This window comes from Brienomyrus brachyistius, chromosome 22, assembly GCF_023856365.1.
Source record: "Brienomyrus brachyistius isolate T26 chromosome 22, BBRACH_0.4, whole genome shotgun sequence".
NCBI classification, from domain to species: Eukaryota; Metazoa; Chordata; class Actinopteri; order Osteoglossiformes; family Mormyridae; genus Brienomyrus; species Brienomyrus brachyistius.
The window spans coordinates 623,356-641,882 of record NC_064554.1 but is presented as its reverse complement, the minus strand read 5'-3'; the positions used below and the strand labels follow the sequence as shown (position 1 = coordinate 641,882).

The window sequence follows — 18,527 nt, the reverse complement described above, 5'->3', positions numbered from 1 at the left end:
GAATCCAATTCACATAATTGTTTATTTTGGATGGGAGCAGATATTCTCTCCATACTTAAGTGGTCTAACAGTAAATTTCTATGCTGAGTAATACATAAATTACTTTTTGATTTCCTGTTCATGAAGATGCCTAAGGCAGTAAGGATTATGTGTGCCTTATTTTCTTTCATATCTAATTCACTTGCATCTCCTAAAATATACAGTGTGGGTGAGATTGGGATATGACAATTAAACCATACTGATAGATCTTCACATATCCTCTGCCAGAACTTCTGCACCGGTGTGCAGGACCATATTGCATGCATGTACTGTAGTTCTCCACAAAGTTACCTGAGCAGTGGGTACATAAGTTTGAGTGTTTAAGGCCTACTTGGAACATCCTTTGTCCTTTGTAGTGTATTCAATTGAGAGTTTTGTATTGTACAAGTTGCAAGTTGGGACTTTTAGTCATTTTGAAAGGGTTTAAACATATTTGATTCCAAACGTTTTGCTCGGGATCAATGGATAGATCTTGCCCCCATTTTGAGGTTGGGAGGGAAATTGAGTCATCTATTTATAGATTTATAATCCCTTTATCACGCCATACAGGAAAGTTCAATGCTTTCTTTTTTTTGGCAAATATCTGGATTGTTCCAAATGGGTGTTAGATTACAGGGCTAAGTGCATACCTGGTTATTTAAAAAAATTCCCACCAGGCTGTCAATGAGGTCTTAATACTAAGGCTTTTAAAACAGTTATAACGCTTCATGCTAGGACTTATAAAGGGTAGATCAGAGATTTTTACTTCTCCACTGATTGCTTGTTCTAAGTCCAGCCATGGACTGTCTACTGGGCTTGATTTAATCCAATTTGATACATACTGCAATCTGCTGGCTAAGATGTAGTGATAGAAATTTGGTAGTTCTAGACCACCATTACCTTTAGCTTTTTGTAAGGTTTTTAATCTTATTCGCCATGGTTTATTCTTCCATAAAAATGATGAGATGCTTGAGTCTAGTGATATAAACCAAGCAATAGAGGGTTTATTAGGGATCATTGAGAACAAGTAATTGATTTTAGGCAGGATCTTCATTTTAATGGTGGCAATTATACCCATGAGTGATATAGGTAGAGTTTTCCATCGCATGAAATCCATCCATCCATCCATTTTCCAAACCGCTTATCCTATTGGGTCGCGGGGGGTCCGGAGCCTATCCCGGAAGCAATGGGCACGAGGCAGGGAACAACCCAGGATGGGGGGCCAGCCCATCGCAGGGCACACTCACACACCATTCATTCACACATGCACACCTATGGGCAATTAAGCGACTCCAATTAGCCACAGCATGTTTTTGGACTGTGGGGGGATCGCATGAAATCATCTTCTACCATTTTTAATACTGGAATGTCATTCATCTGTACCAAGTCTGAGAGCCTGGTGGAAAAATGTATGCCTAAGTATCTGAGGTTACCTGACTGCAACGGAGTAGCAGTTGTGTTTTGGAAATTACAATTCAAAGGCAGAACTGTTGGTCTGCTCCAGTTGACGGAGTAGTCTGATATAGATGAGAACTTATCTATAAGTGATATTGTCTTAAGAAGAGAGGCTGGTGAGTTCCTAAGAAAGAGTAATACGTCATCTGCATAAAGGCTTATCTTATGGTCTATTTTTTCTGTTTGAATTCCTTTAATATGTAAATTTTGTCTAATTGCCGCTGCTAGTGGCTCAATGAAGATAACAAAAAGCGAGGGAGAGAGCGGGCAGCCCTGCCTGGTGCCCCTCTGCAAACGGAGGCTTCGAGAAAATAGTTCATTTGTCCTAATACGTTCATTTGGAGAGCTGTATAGTGTTTTAATCCAGCTTATGAAGGATGAACCAAATCCAAATTTATGTAGAACTGCAAATAGAAATTTCCAATTTACGTTGTCAAATGCTTTCTCTGCATCTAGAGATATAACTGTGGTTTCTAATTTGTTAATGGAGCAGTAGTCTATAACATTCAATAGTCTACGTGTATTATTAGCTGAGTGTCTACCCTTGATAAAAACCGATGTATAAGAAATGGACTAACTTTCTCTAATCTTTTGGCAAGGACTTTGGCAAATTATTTTAAGATCTACGTCTATGAGTAAGATTGGGCGGTAGCTCGATGTCAGCGTTATGTCTTTACCAGGTTTCAGAAGCAGGCTAATAGTATATGTTTGGAGATAGCGAGTGATCATTCTGAATTTGAGTAACCATTCTGATAAAAACGGGTGCTAGCGTTGGCCAAAATACTTTGTAGAATTCTGCTGGGAAACCATCGGGACCTGGGACTTTATTATTTGTAAGATGCTGTATGGCTCAGGGTCCGGTGGCAATAGACCCGTCCGCTGACATAGAGTTTGTTGACCGCGATGACAGCACGGGAGCCTCCGTCGATGAATTTTTTCCTTATAGGGAACAGGATCTTCCTTCTTTCTAGGATCTCCTTGGGAAACTGTTCGTTGATGCTAAAGTTTGTTCCTTTTAATTCCCGGCCGAGGCTTTTAACCAGTTCTTTTTGTTTAAAGTGCTCGAATTTAGCCACTATTGGTCTGGGTCTGCGTCCGTCGGGTCTCTTCACTCCTAGGTGGTGAACTCGATGGAAGCTGATGGTTTTTACTGTGTCCTCCGGGAGTTTTAGCTGAGTTAGAATGAACTCTTTCACCGTAATAATAATAATAATAATACATTTTATTTGTATTGCACTTTATATTTTAGCAATTTCAAAGTGCTAAAATATACTTTCTCCAGGATGCCTGAAATTACTAAATTGTCTCTCATGCTGCAGGCCTGGAGGTCAATGATAGTTTCTTTTATTTTTTTATTTTCCTCCGAAAGGCGCGTCATTCCATCTGTGAGGGATTTTACCGATTCCCCGAGGGTCGCATTCTCTGCAGCGAGTGATTCCACCTGTTGTTGGCTGTACTCCACTGACTCACGCAAAGCCTGGAACTCTTTATGGAGAATTTCCATTAGGGACAGACGCGCATCTAAGCTGGATAGTCGTATATCTATAGACTCCAAAATGTCTGTCACATCGTTGGCATTACGAGAAGCCGCTTCTGGGGAGTCCTCGGGGCGGCTTCTCTTGGAGGACGAGTTATTTTTACAGGTGGAAGTGGTCGGCGTTTTGTCTGATTTCCGCATAGCAATTCTCTCGAAGCACTCGTCTATAAAATTTTCTAAACTGTTCAGAATTTCACTGTGCTCCAGGATGCTAAATTATTTTACGGATACAACTGAAATGTATTTTGATTACCTTTAAGGCTGTCTAGAGATAAGTTGGCGTGGAAAGAATCCGATTGATAACCTTTTTGCAGTCAGCTGCGCGCCGCCATGTTCAATACTGCCGTGGTTCTCGTCGAGGTCTCGTGTTGTTACAGCATAGCCGCTACTCAGTTTTTCTCCGGTTTTCTTGCTGCTCTTGTCTCTCGCACCCCAGTAAAATGGCCGCCGCCTCGTTTTCATTATGTATACCTTGGACAATGACGTCAACTTAATGCGACTTATCATATTTTGACTCTCGTTGCTCTAGCTTGTCAGTAGCTGACAGGAGAACAAGAGGATATCAGTTCATCAATTTAAATTTCTCAAGTTCATGACTGTAAGTATGACCACAGTGCATATGGTGCAACTGATAGTTTTGTTACTTCATACTGGACATATTGTTACATCTGATGTGGACCCAGGCCGCATGTTAAACATGTCAAGTAAATTGGCGATGCTAATTTCTGTTAGCCTGTTAATGGCAGTTCCCATTAGGTGTTAGCATAGTGCTAATTGTCAATGACGGTAATCGATCTAAAATCATTTTGGAGGCCTACGTGGTCCCACTGTTAAGCAAATAAATTCAGTGAACCAAATCTGAAACAGCACAAAGACGATAACACTCTTAAAAATGATTAGACTAAGAGCTCTTTCATTTAAAAACAAATTGAGCTTAGGCTACTTGAAGCCTACATCTAAATGCCTGTGTTTGTGTGTTTGTGTAGGGTCCTGTGATATCCTTGCAGCCCAGCAATCACCACACAATAAATATTACTTGGCTTGTGCCGTTTATTTGCACAACTGCAAACAGGCTTAACGGCTCCTGGCTCAACTTCTTGTTCTAGCTAGCTTCCATTATTCCCCAGAACGTTAGCTCCCTCTAGAGGAATTATATGGGTATGCTTTCACATTCAGTTTACCACAGTTAGCCTACAGAAAATCTGTATTTGATCAGTATTTCTGTTTAGCCTACATTTTTGTGCATTACTGTATTTAATATCTTTGACACTAATAGGCAGTGTTGCAGGAAAATAGTAGCCTACAATGGTTAATTTAGAGAATGTGTTTCTAATTACAGAAGTGAGGGAGAGCAGAATCATGTGAAGGAGGTGTACGTTTAAGGTGGAATGGACGATAAATCCTGAGTTCAGGGACTGGATAGGGCATGTGACAGATAACGTACAACGGGCATACTGCAAGATATGCAAGAAAGCTTTTGATGTAGGCAACATGGGCATTTCTGCTGTTCAAAGCCATGCCAAAGGACAGGGACACAAGAGGGTCCTCTCCTTTTGAGTAAGTCACTGGTGTTGTGTTAGACCATAGCTACTTGCCAGCCAGCTTTGGAGCCCTAACTGAGAATGCTCTGGTGTATATCACAGGTTTTGTTGTTAGGCAGGTCGTGAAGAAGAAGCTGAAGTGTGATGTGCTGCAGTAGCTTGGTTAGTACAGCCGTGCCTTCACGTCTCGGTCAGAACTATCATCTGCTGACCTTGAGTAACAATGGAGGCCTGCTGATACCAAGCCATGGTACAGTAAAGGCGATTGGCTCAGCTGAGCAGTGCATCAGACAGGCCTCCAACATCCAGTCTCTGTTGAACAGGGTTGTGAAAGCAGATGTAGGTTTTCAGGATATATTTAATCTTTGTGATCACATTGCTGAAACTCAAGATGGCATTGGCAACCATCACTTCAATTTAATTTCACTTGTCTTGCTTTCACAAGTTGAGAGAAGACCATGTGGCAAAAGTACATACTCTCCAACTACAGACCAGCAGTTTGAGGAAGAAACTGTGTAAAATAGTATTGTTATAAGGATACTAAATACTAGACACAGAGCCTCTGTCTTCCCACCCCCACCCCACAGGAAAGACACAGCTTCTGTACTGACACCAGTATATATTGCAGTTCATTGGCTATTGTTCTTGACAAATATATACAAGATGCCTGTGTGTATAGACCTGCCCTGTCTATAGTTATTTTTCCAAAAAGGAGGTAAATGGATGTTCATCCCCCCCCCCCAGGCGTAGGGAAACTATAGCGGAACTAATGTTGCGTTTGGGTTTAGGTCTGGTCAGTTTTGCTGGTAACATTTTCGTTTTGCTCAGTTATAAGTGCAGCATTTGTTATGCGGCTGAGAAAGTGTTTTAAGTTATAATGTCAATATTCATGGATATTGGAGTTATTGTATGAGCTGCAGTCATAAGTTAATGGCGTGAGCGAGCTGTAGCCTATTTAGGTTTGTGTTTGGTTATTTTTAGGAAAATGCCTGTGTTTTTACTGATTCATTTTTTGATGTATGTGCTTTATTTTATCTAGTTCTCACAGCATGCTCGACCGGATAGATATGTGAATAAATGCCCGTGATCAGAGATCAACTTGTGTTCGTTATTGAGGGAGGTTACAAGGGGGGGGCGGCTCATAGGAAAGTTACGTATCATCATCATCGTCATCATCATCATCATCATCATCATCATCATCATCATTATTATCATTACTACTTAATAGGCTTGCCTAAGCAGGTAAATTCATGTGGGCTTGTTCTTTTCATATTAAGACGCATTAATACCAACTAGCTTTAAGAATAGTGGAATGTTACACTTTTTTCTTCCTCCGTTTGTGGCACCCCCTGGATGAATGGCGCCCTTAGCATTTGCCTATATTGCCAATGCCACGGGCCGGCCTGCATAAATGTAAATGCATGAGTGGTAACGCAATGGGGCTTATCATGGAGATTACCAGGGTCTTTCAGCTAACATTGCTGGCCTTTTTTGTTGTGTTTTGTATTTGCATTGTTCTGCATGTAGTAGGAGAGTACTGTATGTTTATTTCGAATGGAAGAATGAAAAAATACCTATATGTGCATTACATTTTGAACATAAAAGTAGGCTGTGTTAAAAAAAACCGCTTCTCTGTCGATTTACTCGTGGCTCGGTCGTAAATACATGTCTGACATTTATAATGAACCAAGACAATAAAAATCGCTTCTCAAATTTGCCCATTTATGGTTCTTTATTTCTGAATGCCAGCTTGTCCCTGATAGACGTTCATTCATTTAAAAGGAGCTCTACCCCGTCCCAAGATGGCGGCTCTGTTGACGCATTCGCTCCCATAGACGGCTGTATTCAACGCGACATCCAGTGTTTATATCTCTGGTACTGATCTAGCTGTAGTTAGATTAAATACAGTACAACTCTTCACGTAAACCCGCATTAGAAACAGAGGTACAGAGAGAGTGTAAGGAAGCTAAACTTCATCCATTATTATAAAAAGAATAAAATACATTACTCCAGATTGCAGTGTTAGTTTGGCCTCCTTTACATATTTTCCTTTCACAATTCATTTAGAAAAATAGATCCAGAAAGAGGAATAATTGGAATGTTTCCTTATAGAAACAGTGGGACAAGATAACACTGTGGCCGTTATGAAGCCAGGCGCCAAAAGTTGGTGACGTATCCCAGCTAATAAATGTTATTTATGAGAAAACTACAGTAATGTGGATGTCAGTTCTACTTTATGCGTGAAGGATGGCGCAATGGCCCTGGTGGACGGCGTGGCCAATGCTGCTGACAGCCTTCGGCTATGATGCAGTCCCAATGACCGAGCTGGAGCACACTTCCACTTTTAGGATTGGATGGAGAAGCAGCATACAAGATCGACAGCAAGACAACTTCACCTGTCCAGCAAACCAACCATGCTGAACTGGCCCCTACTAATGGAAGTGAGATGTACTTCTGCAGGGGGTGTTATAGGAGGAAGAACATCCTTGCATCTGCCGGAGTGCCCCCTCAAGTGGCTGTGACCGAACTCGATGGATGAATTGGACTGCATGTACTATGGCTATGTTAAATGCCAAAATACAACGAAATAATGTTCAACGAATGTTATTGACATCTAATCATAGTGCATGGAAGCAACTGTGGAGTATTAGTTCTACTATGTGGTTACATCTAAAGCTTGAAATACCTCAATGTAATGATACTTTATGCACTGGGGAATGTATAATGTAACTACACACCAAGCTCAATGTAGATTCCACAGGTTGCCCATAATAGCTGGAGGGGCATAATGGTGTCGTGGATCACCCAGGGGAAGCCCCTATGATGTCACGCGGGACTCCCCTGCCACACCCCCGCCGGTTTCCCTAGGAGGGAGTTGAGCAGCGGCCGTAGCGCTTCTACACCGGTCCCGAGAACCGGCAGGACCGCTTACCGTTTGCCCTCCTCTACCAGCTGATGCCCGTCGGGGTAATCGGCGAGCCTTTTTATTCGTGTCTGGCACACCTGCCGGTCTTCAGCCCTCCGTGCTAAGTTCTAGCGTTTATTCCCTGACCTGTCTCCACCTCTGTTCTGCCTCTTCCGACCTTCGCTTATAGCCTAGCCCTCTCACTGCCGATGCCGATCGCCTGACCACCAGTCTGTTTTCACTACCTCGATTTTGGATTTTTTTTCTCTCTGTCCTGTTGCTCTCTCTCCCGGAGTTGACGGAGAAAATAAATATTGGACTGATCCGCTATAGCGTCCTCCTTATTTTCCGCAACCCCCGCCGTGATTAATGGACTCTACAGGTAAAGGGAGAATAGCTAGATACCTATACTAACAAAAGGTATGATATACGAGATTGTGATAAAACTGATAGAGGATATATATGCTCACTACGAACACGTCATACTAACCCATGTTTTGATACGAAGGGAAACGTGTGCCAATAGTACTATTGGCCCCCCCGAGATATGCTATTTGAAGTCGGTCCTCACATCCTTTGTGTGAGTACCATCCACGTCCATGAACATCTACCATACGTGCCGTATTCCGGATGTTAGAATAACACATATATTTGGAAATGGCAAAACAAAACATATTGGTTAAAAATTCGAAAACCTTATGAAAGTATAAACCAAACGCAAATGTCACAAGCAACGCAGTTACTGAATATTTTTGAATGTGTGAAACTAACGTCAATATCTGTCATTGCTTGTTGCACATGCTTGAAAATTTGTCAGAAATCAGTCCATTTAAAACGTAAATAAAGTCTCACAAATAACACAATAAATCACAACACGCTTAATTCTTTGATCATGTTCTTATCGAGCGGCCACACACACCACTTTCTTGCTTTCCGTGTTTTTAATATTTAAATGTTTAATGTGGATGTTTTAACGTTGTCAGAACGAACCAACGAATGAACCGCTGTCTCTGGAATAATCATATAGTAATTCCTTTAAAGGTGTTTAAAATGTTTAGTGCTGCGACATGTAATTTTCTCATACCGTTAAATAGAGCGCAAAGCCTTCATATATTATAGATTTTAATGAGCTTCTTTAATGTATCATTCAATATGTTCAGTATAATGCCTATATAAATTTATTCATGCAATTTCCTCAAAGTTCTCTGAAGTGGGTGAATCTGAATACAAAAGAAAGCTAGGTTGTGACAAACCTTCACAAGATAAGATAAAGATTAAAAACAAATACTATGAAACTAGTCTTTTTCAGAAGATTTTCTCAGTCGACTCAATCAGAAACTATCAACATACCTGATCTTATAACCAAATCATTTGCTTTGTGCAAAAAGCACCATCTAGCGGTCATTATGTGTCAGTAACAGTGTCCCTCTATGAAGACTTAGCGGTCTTTTGACCGCCTAGCCGCGCTATACTGTAAGTAGGTCAAACCAGCACTGCGCTTCTAGTGTTAATAAATCACACTTCAGAAGATATGCTGACGGCAGCGCAGTGGCGCCCACTACATTCCGTTATAGGAATATCATTGTGGGATCATGCTTAACTGTTAAATGAATCTCTGCAATTAATGCCAATGGCTGAAGACCTCGAGCATAACACTACTTAATTGGCTGTGCATACCTTTGTGGTCGGAGGGATATTGGTAGCTTTGGGAAAAACTATTCAATCCACGGCTCAGAATGCCTGGTGGAGCATATTTGAAGGCTGGTCCCCAAAGGCCCGACGCTTCCTGGCCGTGATCATACATCCTGCAATAAAAATTTGAATTGTTGTCACATTATTATCCACATGGGACACCTGCTTATGTATCTATGCCCGCAGGTTATACCGTAAACGTCTTGCACAAAACATATATTGGTGAACCATGGCCAAGGCACCGAATGTATCGGGACGAACTCGCGGATGATTACGTCGCCCACGTAGCATAGGATTAATACGAGTCGTTCGCTGTCCTCCTGATACTGTAATATTCTAGGAAGTTGTGATTGTTAAACTCCACCTAGCAGACATACATATAAGGAGATTGAGGTAATGATTGATTCTGATGGTGTATGGACTAATCATCCCGAGATTCAAGTACGTCGTCCATGATTCACCCATAATATTATTGTGCCAAGGTGGAACTGCACAAACATCTTTTTCACTGACCACTTACTGTATATAACTTTTTATATATTAATTTATTTTTACCAATACTTGGTTTGGCGGAACGCTTATCTCATCCTGGGCCAGTTATCTTGGTTTTAAGAAGAAGAAAGAGCGTCACCCAAGGACATTTGCCTTGTTTTTCTAGAAATTAAAAGAGAAAGTGTTATTTGGTATGCCCTGCAGCTGCAGGCCATTTCACTCCACTTAGGTGAGAATTGGAGAACTGAGAGTGCATTGCCTGAGGGGAGGGGTGAGCTTGGCCAGCCCATTCCCTGCCCACACGCACACAGTCGCTTTCACCAATTTAGTATAAGGCCACTTAAAAAAAAAAAAAATTGGTTCTCGTCCCTTTTTTTGGAGGGGGTGGGTAGGGGGTGTCACGCGTAGTGTGAGACAGGGCAACGCACAGGCTGTGCGAGCGGCTAAGCAAGCGACTCACAGGCGAGAGTAGAACAAACGGGGATTTATTAATCGGAACAAGAGCAGGAAACATGGCACACCACGAACACTGGGTAACAACACTAATGACAGACAATGGACTCAGGTATGACACGGACTGAAATACACAGGACTGATTGAAAATAATCAGACACGGCTGGGTACGATCGGGAAAGAACACGTGGGTAATTAGGGGGCGTGGCACACAGGAGGAGCGGACGAGCCGGGCATCATAGGGGGGGAGGGATTTTTTTTTTTTTTACAAATTTTGATTGACTGTTTGGACTTTCAAATATGTAAGAAAATACATATTTGAAAATACATACCGAAGAGAGCAGACCTACTTAGTACGCCTCCTCAGTTCTTCCAGTTTGTTGCGTTTCAAATATATTAAATGTAAGAAAATACAAGAATGTAAATTCCTTGATCCATGTGTATCTCATAAATGCCTTCCCAACTATGGATTTGGATACTTTATGCTGATGTTTCATTCGTGAATATAAAAATTATACTATTTGAAACCAATATTCTGTTAGTCATTTCCATTTAAATGAACAACCAAGATTTTAAAATATATATCTAGAAAGAAAGTGTATTAAAACATGTTAAAACACGAGGAATTTACAAAATACAGGAGCCTGAATGGTTGAACAAGGAAATGCAACTCTACAAACAAGTACTTAAGAACATGTACCACATCACTTCCCCAGATTTAAATCTTTGCACCAGCCCATCTCAGGTAGAGACAAATTTAGGTTCATGAAACCATTCCAAGACTAGGATTACACAATTTTGAGAAAACTAGATTGAAGCTAGTATTTTCAAGACTATAGGAATTTAACTGCACTGGCCCAAATCACATCACGAAACCCTGTTCTATTCAAACACACTGTCCATGAACTATTCCTTCAAAAGTCTTTGAGAAAGTCTGAATATATACACACTACAACGATCTTCACACCATACCAGTCCTTCAGGAGCACCCCTCTCCCTTCCTGGGCGATACTGGCCACCACAAAGGCCATGACATGGAGAAAAAGACCTAAAACATCGAGAAGGGTCCAGCTGCAGACGACTGTAGAGTGGAGCTCCACAGGAAATATGTCAGCTCCACAGGAAACACGTGATCTTTAATAACGCAAAGTGGGGCTAATCTTTACGACGTAAAGTGGAGCTCCACAGGAAACACGCAATCTCCACTCTGTTACAGTAGAACGTCAGTTGTAAAATTCTGGCGAATAAACACATGTTTTTGTTCATTATAGAAAAGTTTATATATGTGTATATGTATGTCAAGATCGGTGGTTGCAATCGTAGGTGAAGCGGGTGATCGCACGGGCAGGCGAGTGGGCAGGAAGCAGGCAGGCGGAATACGGGGAAAAACGGGGATTTATTGACGGGCAGGACCAAAGGGGGCAAAACGCAGGCACTGACATCAACAAACATCAGTAACATCAATGACGGACAATGAACTAAGGCAAGACATGGACTGAAATAGACAGGACTGGGCGAATATAATCGGACACAGCTGGGCAAGATCAGGGAAGCATAATCAGGGGGCGTGGCACACACGAGGATCGGACAAGCCGGGCGTATATATACATATAAAGTCATAAGATATCTTAAGTGTTATAAACATACACACATATATAGAAAATAATATATATATATATATATATATATATATATATATATATATATATATATACACACACACACACACACACACACACACACACATACATACACTAGTTGTATAAATGATGATCGACATGTAATAATTATATTTAATAAACTGTTAAATTTATTTAGAAGACAACAAACAGGATGAAATAAAAAATAATAATCAACACACTCATGTGCCAGTAATTTAATCATTCTTATAACAGACAGCATTAACCCGAAGGCCCCGCTGGTCAACACAGGCCTGTAAAAATAATTCTATGTCCTCTTGGACCTGAAAACCAAAGAGGAATGGCTCCTTGGATTCTATGTTGTCTCCATCCAGCACATCCCTTCTGCTGGTTTCTGTCAGAAGCATAGGAAGAAACATTATAATAACACTTTTTCAGAAGTAAAAAAATTTACTGCTAAAAGTAAGGTTTACAGTGTGCACTGACCAGGCTAAGTTCCACAGATTTGCGCTTTCTTAGTCTGAATACAGGTGCATGTTCACCTCTCAGCACAGCCTCTGATTCCTTTGTCCAGTGTGCAAATACCTTATAACTTATAATGGAGAAATACTGATATTAATAATGTGTCTTTAATTTCATTTTTCAGTCAAACTTAACAGATACACACACACACTGACCTTCGGAGATCGAAGTTTTCCATTAGCAGCAGGCACCACCATTTCCGCAATTTCGGCATGTCTAACTATTAAAAATCAATTTAGTGTCATTTAGTGACTTCTTTGCACACATACTTTTTTGCTCTCTAAAAAGAGCTACTTACTATGGTGTAATAAAAGGGAGCATCCAGCACCACATATAAAGCACTGTCAATTAAAAAATAAATGTCAATGTTCATGACTTATTCTCAAAAGCATCTTGACAGTCCAAAAATATCTGAATGACGAATCTTACCATCAACATGTAGATGCCACAGTCAACCTCAAAGTCTTGGCTTGGAAACCCCTTTATTATCACAATGGGATAAAACACTCTTTAATCACATTTCATCAATATACCTGTATTAGAAAATCTCTATATAATCACACGCATGATCACATACCTCCAACTCAAAGCCATTTATTTCAGACCACTCCCCTGGACTGATATTCTCTGCAAGCTTCCTGTTATTTTAAGATATAACATACAGAAATTACTGCTAGTACAAATAAAGTATTAATTGTTAACAACTGTTAACTGTTAATGCTGCAGCAGCATGCTCTTTATAAACAGGCTTAAAAACACAGCCTGTACACAATTAGCAAAATGTGAAAGGGTCAGTCCGTGCCAAATCAACCAATGTCCATAAAAGTTCCATGCGCATCATTCCTGATTTTGATGAAAACTTGGTATTTTGATCCTTATAGAGAACACTGAGAATTCCCCAAGTTTTATTGAAAAATTCAGATGCAGTCCAAAGTGGACCAAAAACTGATTTTTGCAAGTCCATAGCTTTGAAGTGCTTCCCGTGAGCTTAATTTTAATGCCAGATTCTGAAAGAGCAGGGAAAAGTATACCAGCTCTCTAGCATGCTTAGAAGCGAACATATGGTCTCCTGAAAACCCTTACAAATTACATGCGTGATTTGCGAGTGCAAAAAAGGGGCGTGGCACCCAAATTTTAAAGGGCCATAACTTTGGACTGCATCAGAATTTTTCAATAAAACTTGGGGAATTTTCAGTGTTCTCTATAAGGATCAAATTTTAAATACCAAGTTTTCATCAAAACCAGGAATGATGCCCATGGAGCCCCTGGTTGATTTGGCATGGACTGACCCGAAAGTACATTCATATGCTTAGTCTTGATCAACCTCTACAGAAGTTCTGTAATTTCTGTTTCATCATATTTTAACATTTACAGCATTTAGCTGACACATTTATTCAGACTGAACTGCACTGCCCAATTATAACGACAATTTAATGACATAATTTGGTAACTATATCGGATAAACCAATTCTACTGTCAGAACTCATCTTCTAGGTATTTTAATACTATTATTTAAATATCTGATTTAACATCTGATGTATCACCTTTTAATCAAAAGGCTGTACTCCACAGTACAGGTCTGTCAAGTAAGCATGTGAATTCACTGAATAAACTGAAGACATGCTGAACACAAAATAGATCAGAACGTGATCTAAAATGTACTTAACCTGGAACACTGAACAGGTTCCTGCACACTAACATAAACAGAAAATTGACCTCAAGAGTGACACATATTGGTGGCCACCAAATCATGTCCTTTTCTTAGCACATCATGAGTCGAGAAAGAACATTTCTTTTATACCTGGCTTCATCACCTAAGAGACAGTTACTCAAGGTGTTAAGCAATGCCATTGCAATAACAGTCAGTCAATGATTCACAGTAGTTGCCCATGGCTTAAAATGCGTAAATTAAAGCTGTACCAAGATGTAACTGACACAATTACAATAAAATCTTAAAATCCTAACATCCTCAGACTTTTGGGCTTTTATTCGGTTAAGTGTATTGTATGGTATTGATGTGCTCCTACATACACAAAGCTAAAAATGCCCAGGAGTCCATAGTGGCAACACAATAATGTCCTTCCTCTCTGCATCATTCTGAAATGGAGATCAATATTTTACATGAAGTACTCTTACACTAGTTCTAAATAATAATCACCCAGGAAAATTTGTACTTACAGGAAGGGATTGAAGTGGCTCATGGTTGTAGGGAGGAAGCCAAGTCCGGGTGACAATGTCCGACTGATGGATCCCGGCATGGTAGTGTGTACCGCCGTATAATTTTGTCTGTAAGCAAAAATATACTAGTATAAATCAACTGAATGAAATTATATTTAAGCAATTTATTCCATACTGATAGCATGCATATGAAAAAGGTCTAAGTAAAATATTAAAAGCCTCTAAAATAAACTGAAAACCTGAGAAAAACCACAGAGATCAACAAACGATGTTTATTAAAAACAATGCTTATTACTATCTACTTGTCATGCTGGTGAAATTATTAAAAGAATTTGCTATAAAGATTATCGAAAATATGTAGTAAAAATCAACAAACTCACTGCGCATGAAATCGGATGCAACATACCTTTTCTAAAGCAAAGCCGCTTTTAAACGGGGATCCATGTTTACAATTTGGTTTATAAAACAATGTTCCTTTTAATGTAATGGCAACTGTAATATCAGAAAACACAATACAAAGTGTAAGGATTACTGCGCCTACGGCTTCTAACTAAATACACGTAACTGTCAGATGGTTAATAAGACTTTGCAGCAAAACGAGCAAAAATACATTTTTTTTAAGTAAACATTAAACGTTTTCATGGAAAGCCAGCTCTATATGACAAGTGCTAAAACAGCTCGTCAAGCAACATAACGTTAGACTCAAATATTGTGTGCACACGATATTTTTTTTATATGTTTGTCGCGTCGCTTAACTTACTTCAGGTTCGAAGACTTAGTCCAGACTCTCTCTTGGTATAAACACAGTGTAGATCGCGTGTTTTGCTTAACTTACTTCAGGTTCGAAGACTTAGTCCAGACTCTCTCTTGGTACAAACACAGTGTAGATCGCGTGTTTCCTGTGGAGCTCCATTTTACGGCGTAAAGATTAGCCCCACTTTACGTTCTTAAAGATCACGTGTTTCCTGTGGAGCTGACATATTTCCTGTGGAGTTCCACTCTACAGTCTTCTGCAGCTGGACCCTCTTGAAAACATCCGAGAATTTCCCCACTCAAAGTAAGTGTAAAAAAAATGGCTGGAAAACGGCATCTGCGCCGAGGGTTCCCGAGTGGTTCCGAATCGACAATCGTCGATGTGGAATGCACGGGAAATTCAAATTTCGTCATTCTTGGGCGTTTTCCATGCGATTTTTACGAAATAAAAAAAAAATTAAAAATTCGGGTCGGAGGCATTTCGGCGGGTCGGGAGGGGACAAGAACCAATTTTTTTTTAAGTGGCCTAAAGGAAGGGGGAGAACTCAGTACTAACCGGAGCGTGCATCGCCTGGCACTTATCAGGACTCAGTGTTGGGCTCCTGCCAGGACTGAAAGGGGCTCCCCAGTCCGTGTGTGAAGGTGGGTGATGATGGCACGTCCGATTGTGAATAGCTTTGCAGCTGCTGATGCATTTTAATCATTAGAGGGACTTGTGAAGAAGGAGGTGCCGCCTATTAATGTTGCTTGCTTATGGCGTTATGAGCCTTGAGTGTGCATCGGTCAGAATGCATCAGTCCGTCGTTCCACCAGCCTTTATTAACAAGAGCAACTTGCTTTCGTGGGAATATACGTGTGGTTCTGCAACAACCAAATTGAATTGCCGGTAAACATCACACGCCGCCAAATAACAGCAATTATCTCGTTCCGGAATGATAAATTAACAGCCTTTTGTATTTAACAATATTTAAACGAGTTAGCACAATAGCTCTGCAGCCGACTTAGCATGGGCTAACTGCACTAAGAACGCAATGTTATGCCATCCTTCATAAATAAGGTATTTAAACATACTTAAAATGCAGAACTTAAATCATAAACATAATAAAGGATTACAGTTAAGGGAGCAAACGTTAACCAAATACAAACGTACGGCTCTTGGACTGAACAAGCAGGGTGCTAAAACTCAAAACTACAGTTCCTACGCGGTCCGCAAGGTGGCACTCGCCGCCCACCACTCCCGACACCAACAGTCGTCTTCACTCTTCATGACAGGACTACTTAGCAATGCTTATGATATTTCGTAATTTTGTCTGATATTCCATAATTTTGTAATCATTAAAGGGACTACTTACTATTGCTTATAATATTTCATGATTTTGTCTCGCTTTATATTTCATACTTTTAATATTCCTGAAGAGACCAAAGCGTACCTGTTTGTTCCTCCGACAGCCCTATATCCCCCTCTCGTACTAAAACACCCAAATAACCTTTGCCAAGACCCTCTCCCTTCTCTCCTCCATCTTCTGCATGGTATACAACTCTTGTTTCAGGATACAGCAGTACTCTTGCTGAGCTATGCACAAAAATTGGAAACCAGTGTGGGTTGTAAAGACAGAAGAGACATTTCCCTTTTTTCAGACTTTCTTGTGAGAGTTGCAGGGGATTTTCACTGATGGAAAGGTCATATCTGAACCCCTCATTCCCCAACAAATGTCGTCTATGATCAATATATGTATAACTGAGGCTGATGTGGTACTAAGCCTAGCTAAGCTCAAAATAAATAGATGGCATCTTGCCTACAGTTTTAAAGGAGATGAGGAATATTATTAGCCGACCTTTAACTTTATTATTCCAGAAATCCTTATCTGCTGGTGTGGTACCTTCTGATTTGAAGCATGCTAATATAACACCCATATTCAAAAAAGGGGATCGAAATAATCCAGCAAACTATAGGCCAATCAGTTTAACTAGAAAGAATAATGGAAGCTATAATCCAAGTGAAAATGGTAAGTAACATTCTGAGGGATAACCAACATGGATTCAGGTGAGGAAGGTTCTGTTTGACTAATCTGTTGGAGTTCTTTGAGGAAGCTACAAGAGAAATTGATCACAAAAAGGCCTATGATGTCATCTACTTAGCTTTCCAGGAGGTCTTTGATGTTGTCCCCCACAAATGGCTCTTGCTTAAGCTCAAAGCTGCACGGATTTTAGGAACTGTAGCAGCTTGGATCGAAAACTTTGTAACAGACAGGAAGCCGCGGGTATTTATTAGAGGCACAAGGTAAGAGTTTTAATGGGCACACAGAGAGGCATACGGGACAGAATAGTCATAATAATGCAATGACAGGACTAGTGAAACAAACTCTGACGTGGACTTAAATACACAGAACTAATGAAAACCAACTCACAACAGCTGATGGCAAGGGGATTCCACACGAGGTTAACGAGGGGCCGTGGCACACACGAGGACAGGACTGGCAGGGTGTGACAATATAGGTTGCCTTATAAAAACCACTGGAATTCAAAGTGACAGATCGCCGTAGAGTCCTGTTTATAAACCTTTATTAATATTGAAGTGATAGAGGTAAGGTTTACTCACAGATAACAGGTTATGATCGCCACAGAGTCCTGTTTATAAACCTTTATTAATACTGAAGTGATAGGGGTAAGGTTTACTCACAGATAACAGGTTATGTCTGAAGCTTTATTTGGTCACACAAGCAGCTTGACGGCACAGACTCGGCGCTATTTGTCTCTGAGGAAAAGGAAACTCATTAGATTTCCTGTCAAACATTTATTCAGGTAATTACACCAGGAATGCCGAAGGCAAGCAATAGTCTGATACATAATAAAAACTAGCAGCTGTCGGAATGGTTTTATTCGTTTTTATTTATGTTGATTTATTTAGTTGTTGTATACTTTTGGATTAAAATGAATTAAACAAATTTGTCCGTCATTGATGTTGGATGTTACTACCGTTGATCTGTCCTGCCCGTAGCCTTCTTTCCCTTAATAAATCCCCAGTTTCCCTGTATTCCACCTGCCTGCCTTGTCTTTCCCTGCCTCCTGCCCACTTACCTGCCCGTCGCTACCCGGGAAACCTGACAACTGCAGTTCCGCTGTTTTGTTTGGCACCCTAAATTATGTCCTGCAATCTGTGGAAAAATCTGAAGGCTGAGGAATGTTACGTAAAACATGAAAAATATCAAAAACTCTCTCTGGTGTAATTCACTGCATAAAACCAATGGTCTTAAGTGTGGTGTCTTCTTCATAACACTCCCTGACTTTTGTATTCGTGACCATGAAATAGGGTGGGCTGCTTTTCTTCCTTCATTTGACTA

The 18,527-nt window shown here is 40.4% G+C and overlaps 1 protein-coding gene and 1 long non-coding RNA gene across 3 annotated transcripts in view; both read right to left on the bottom strand.

Moving 5' to 3' along the window:
• Positions 1–18,527, bottom strand: part of LOC125718408 (capping protein inhibiting regulator of actin dynamics-like) — a 160,339-nt gene that overhangs the window by 13,663 nt on the left and 128,149 nt on the right. The gene's annotated exons all lie outside the window — the stretch shown is intronic.
• On the bottom strand, positions 11,945–15,614 carry LOC125717374 (uncharacterized). Of its 2 annotated transcripts, none has more exons than XR_007384516.1 (8): positions 15,194–15,614; positions 14,840–14,925; positions 14,434–14,541; positions 12,833–12,893; positions 12,685–12,735; positions 12,411–12,475; positions 12,220–12,325; positions 11,945–12,127 (listed from the first exon to the last, which is right to left on the bottom strand). It is a non-coding gene; the product is annotated as an uncharacterized LOC125717374 (long non-coding RNA). The 2 variants fall into 2 exon arrangements; XR_007384517.1 differs by having other exon boundaries at positions 15,269–15,614.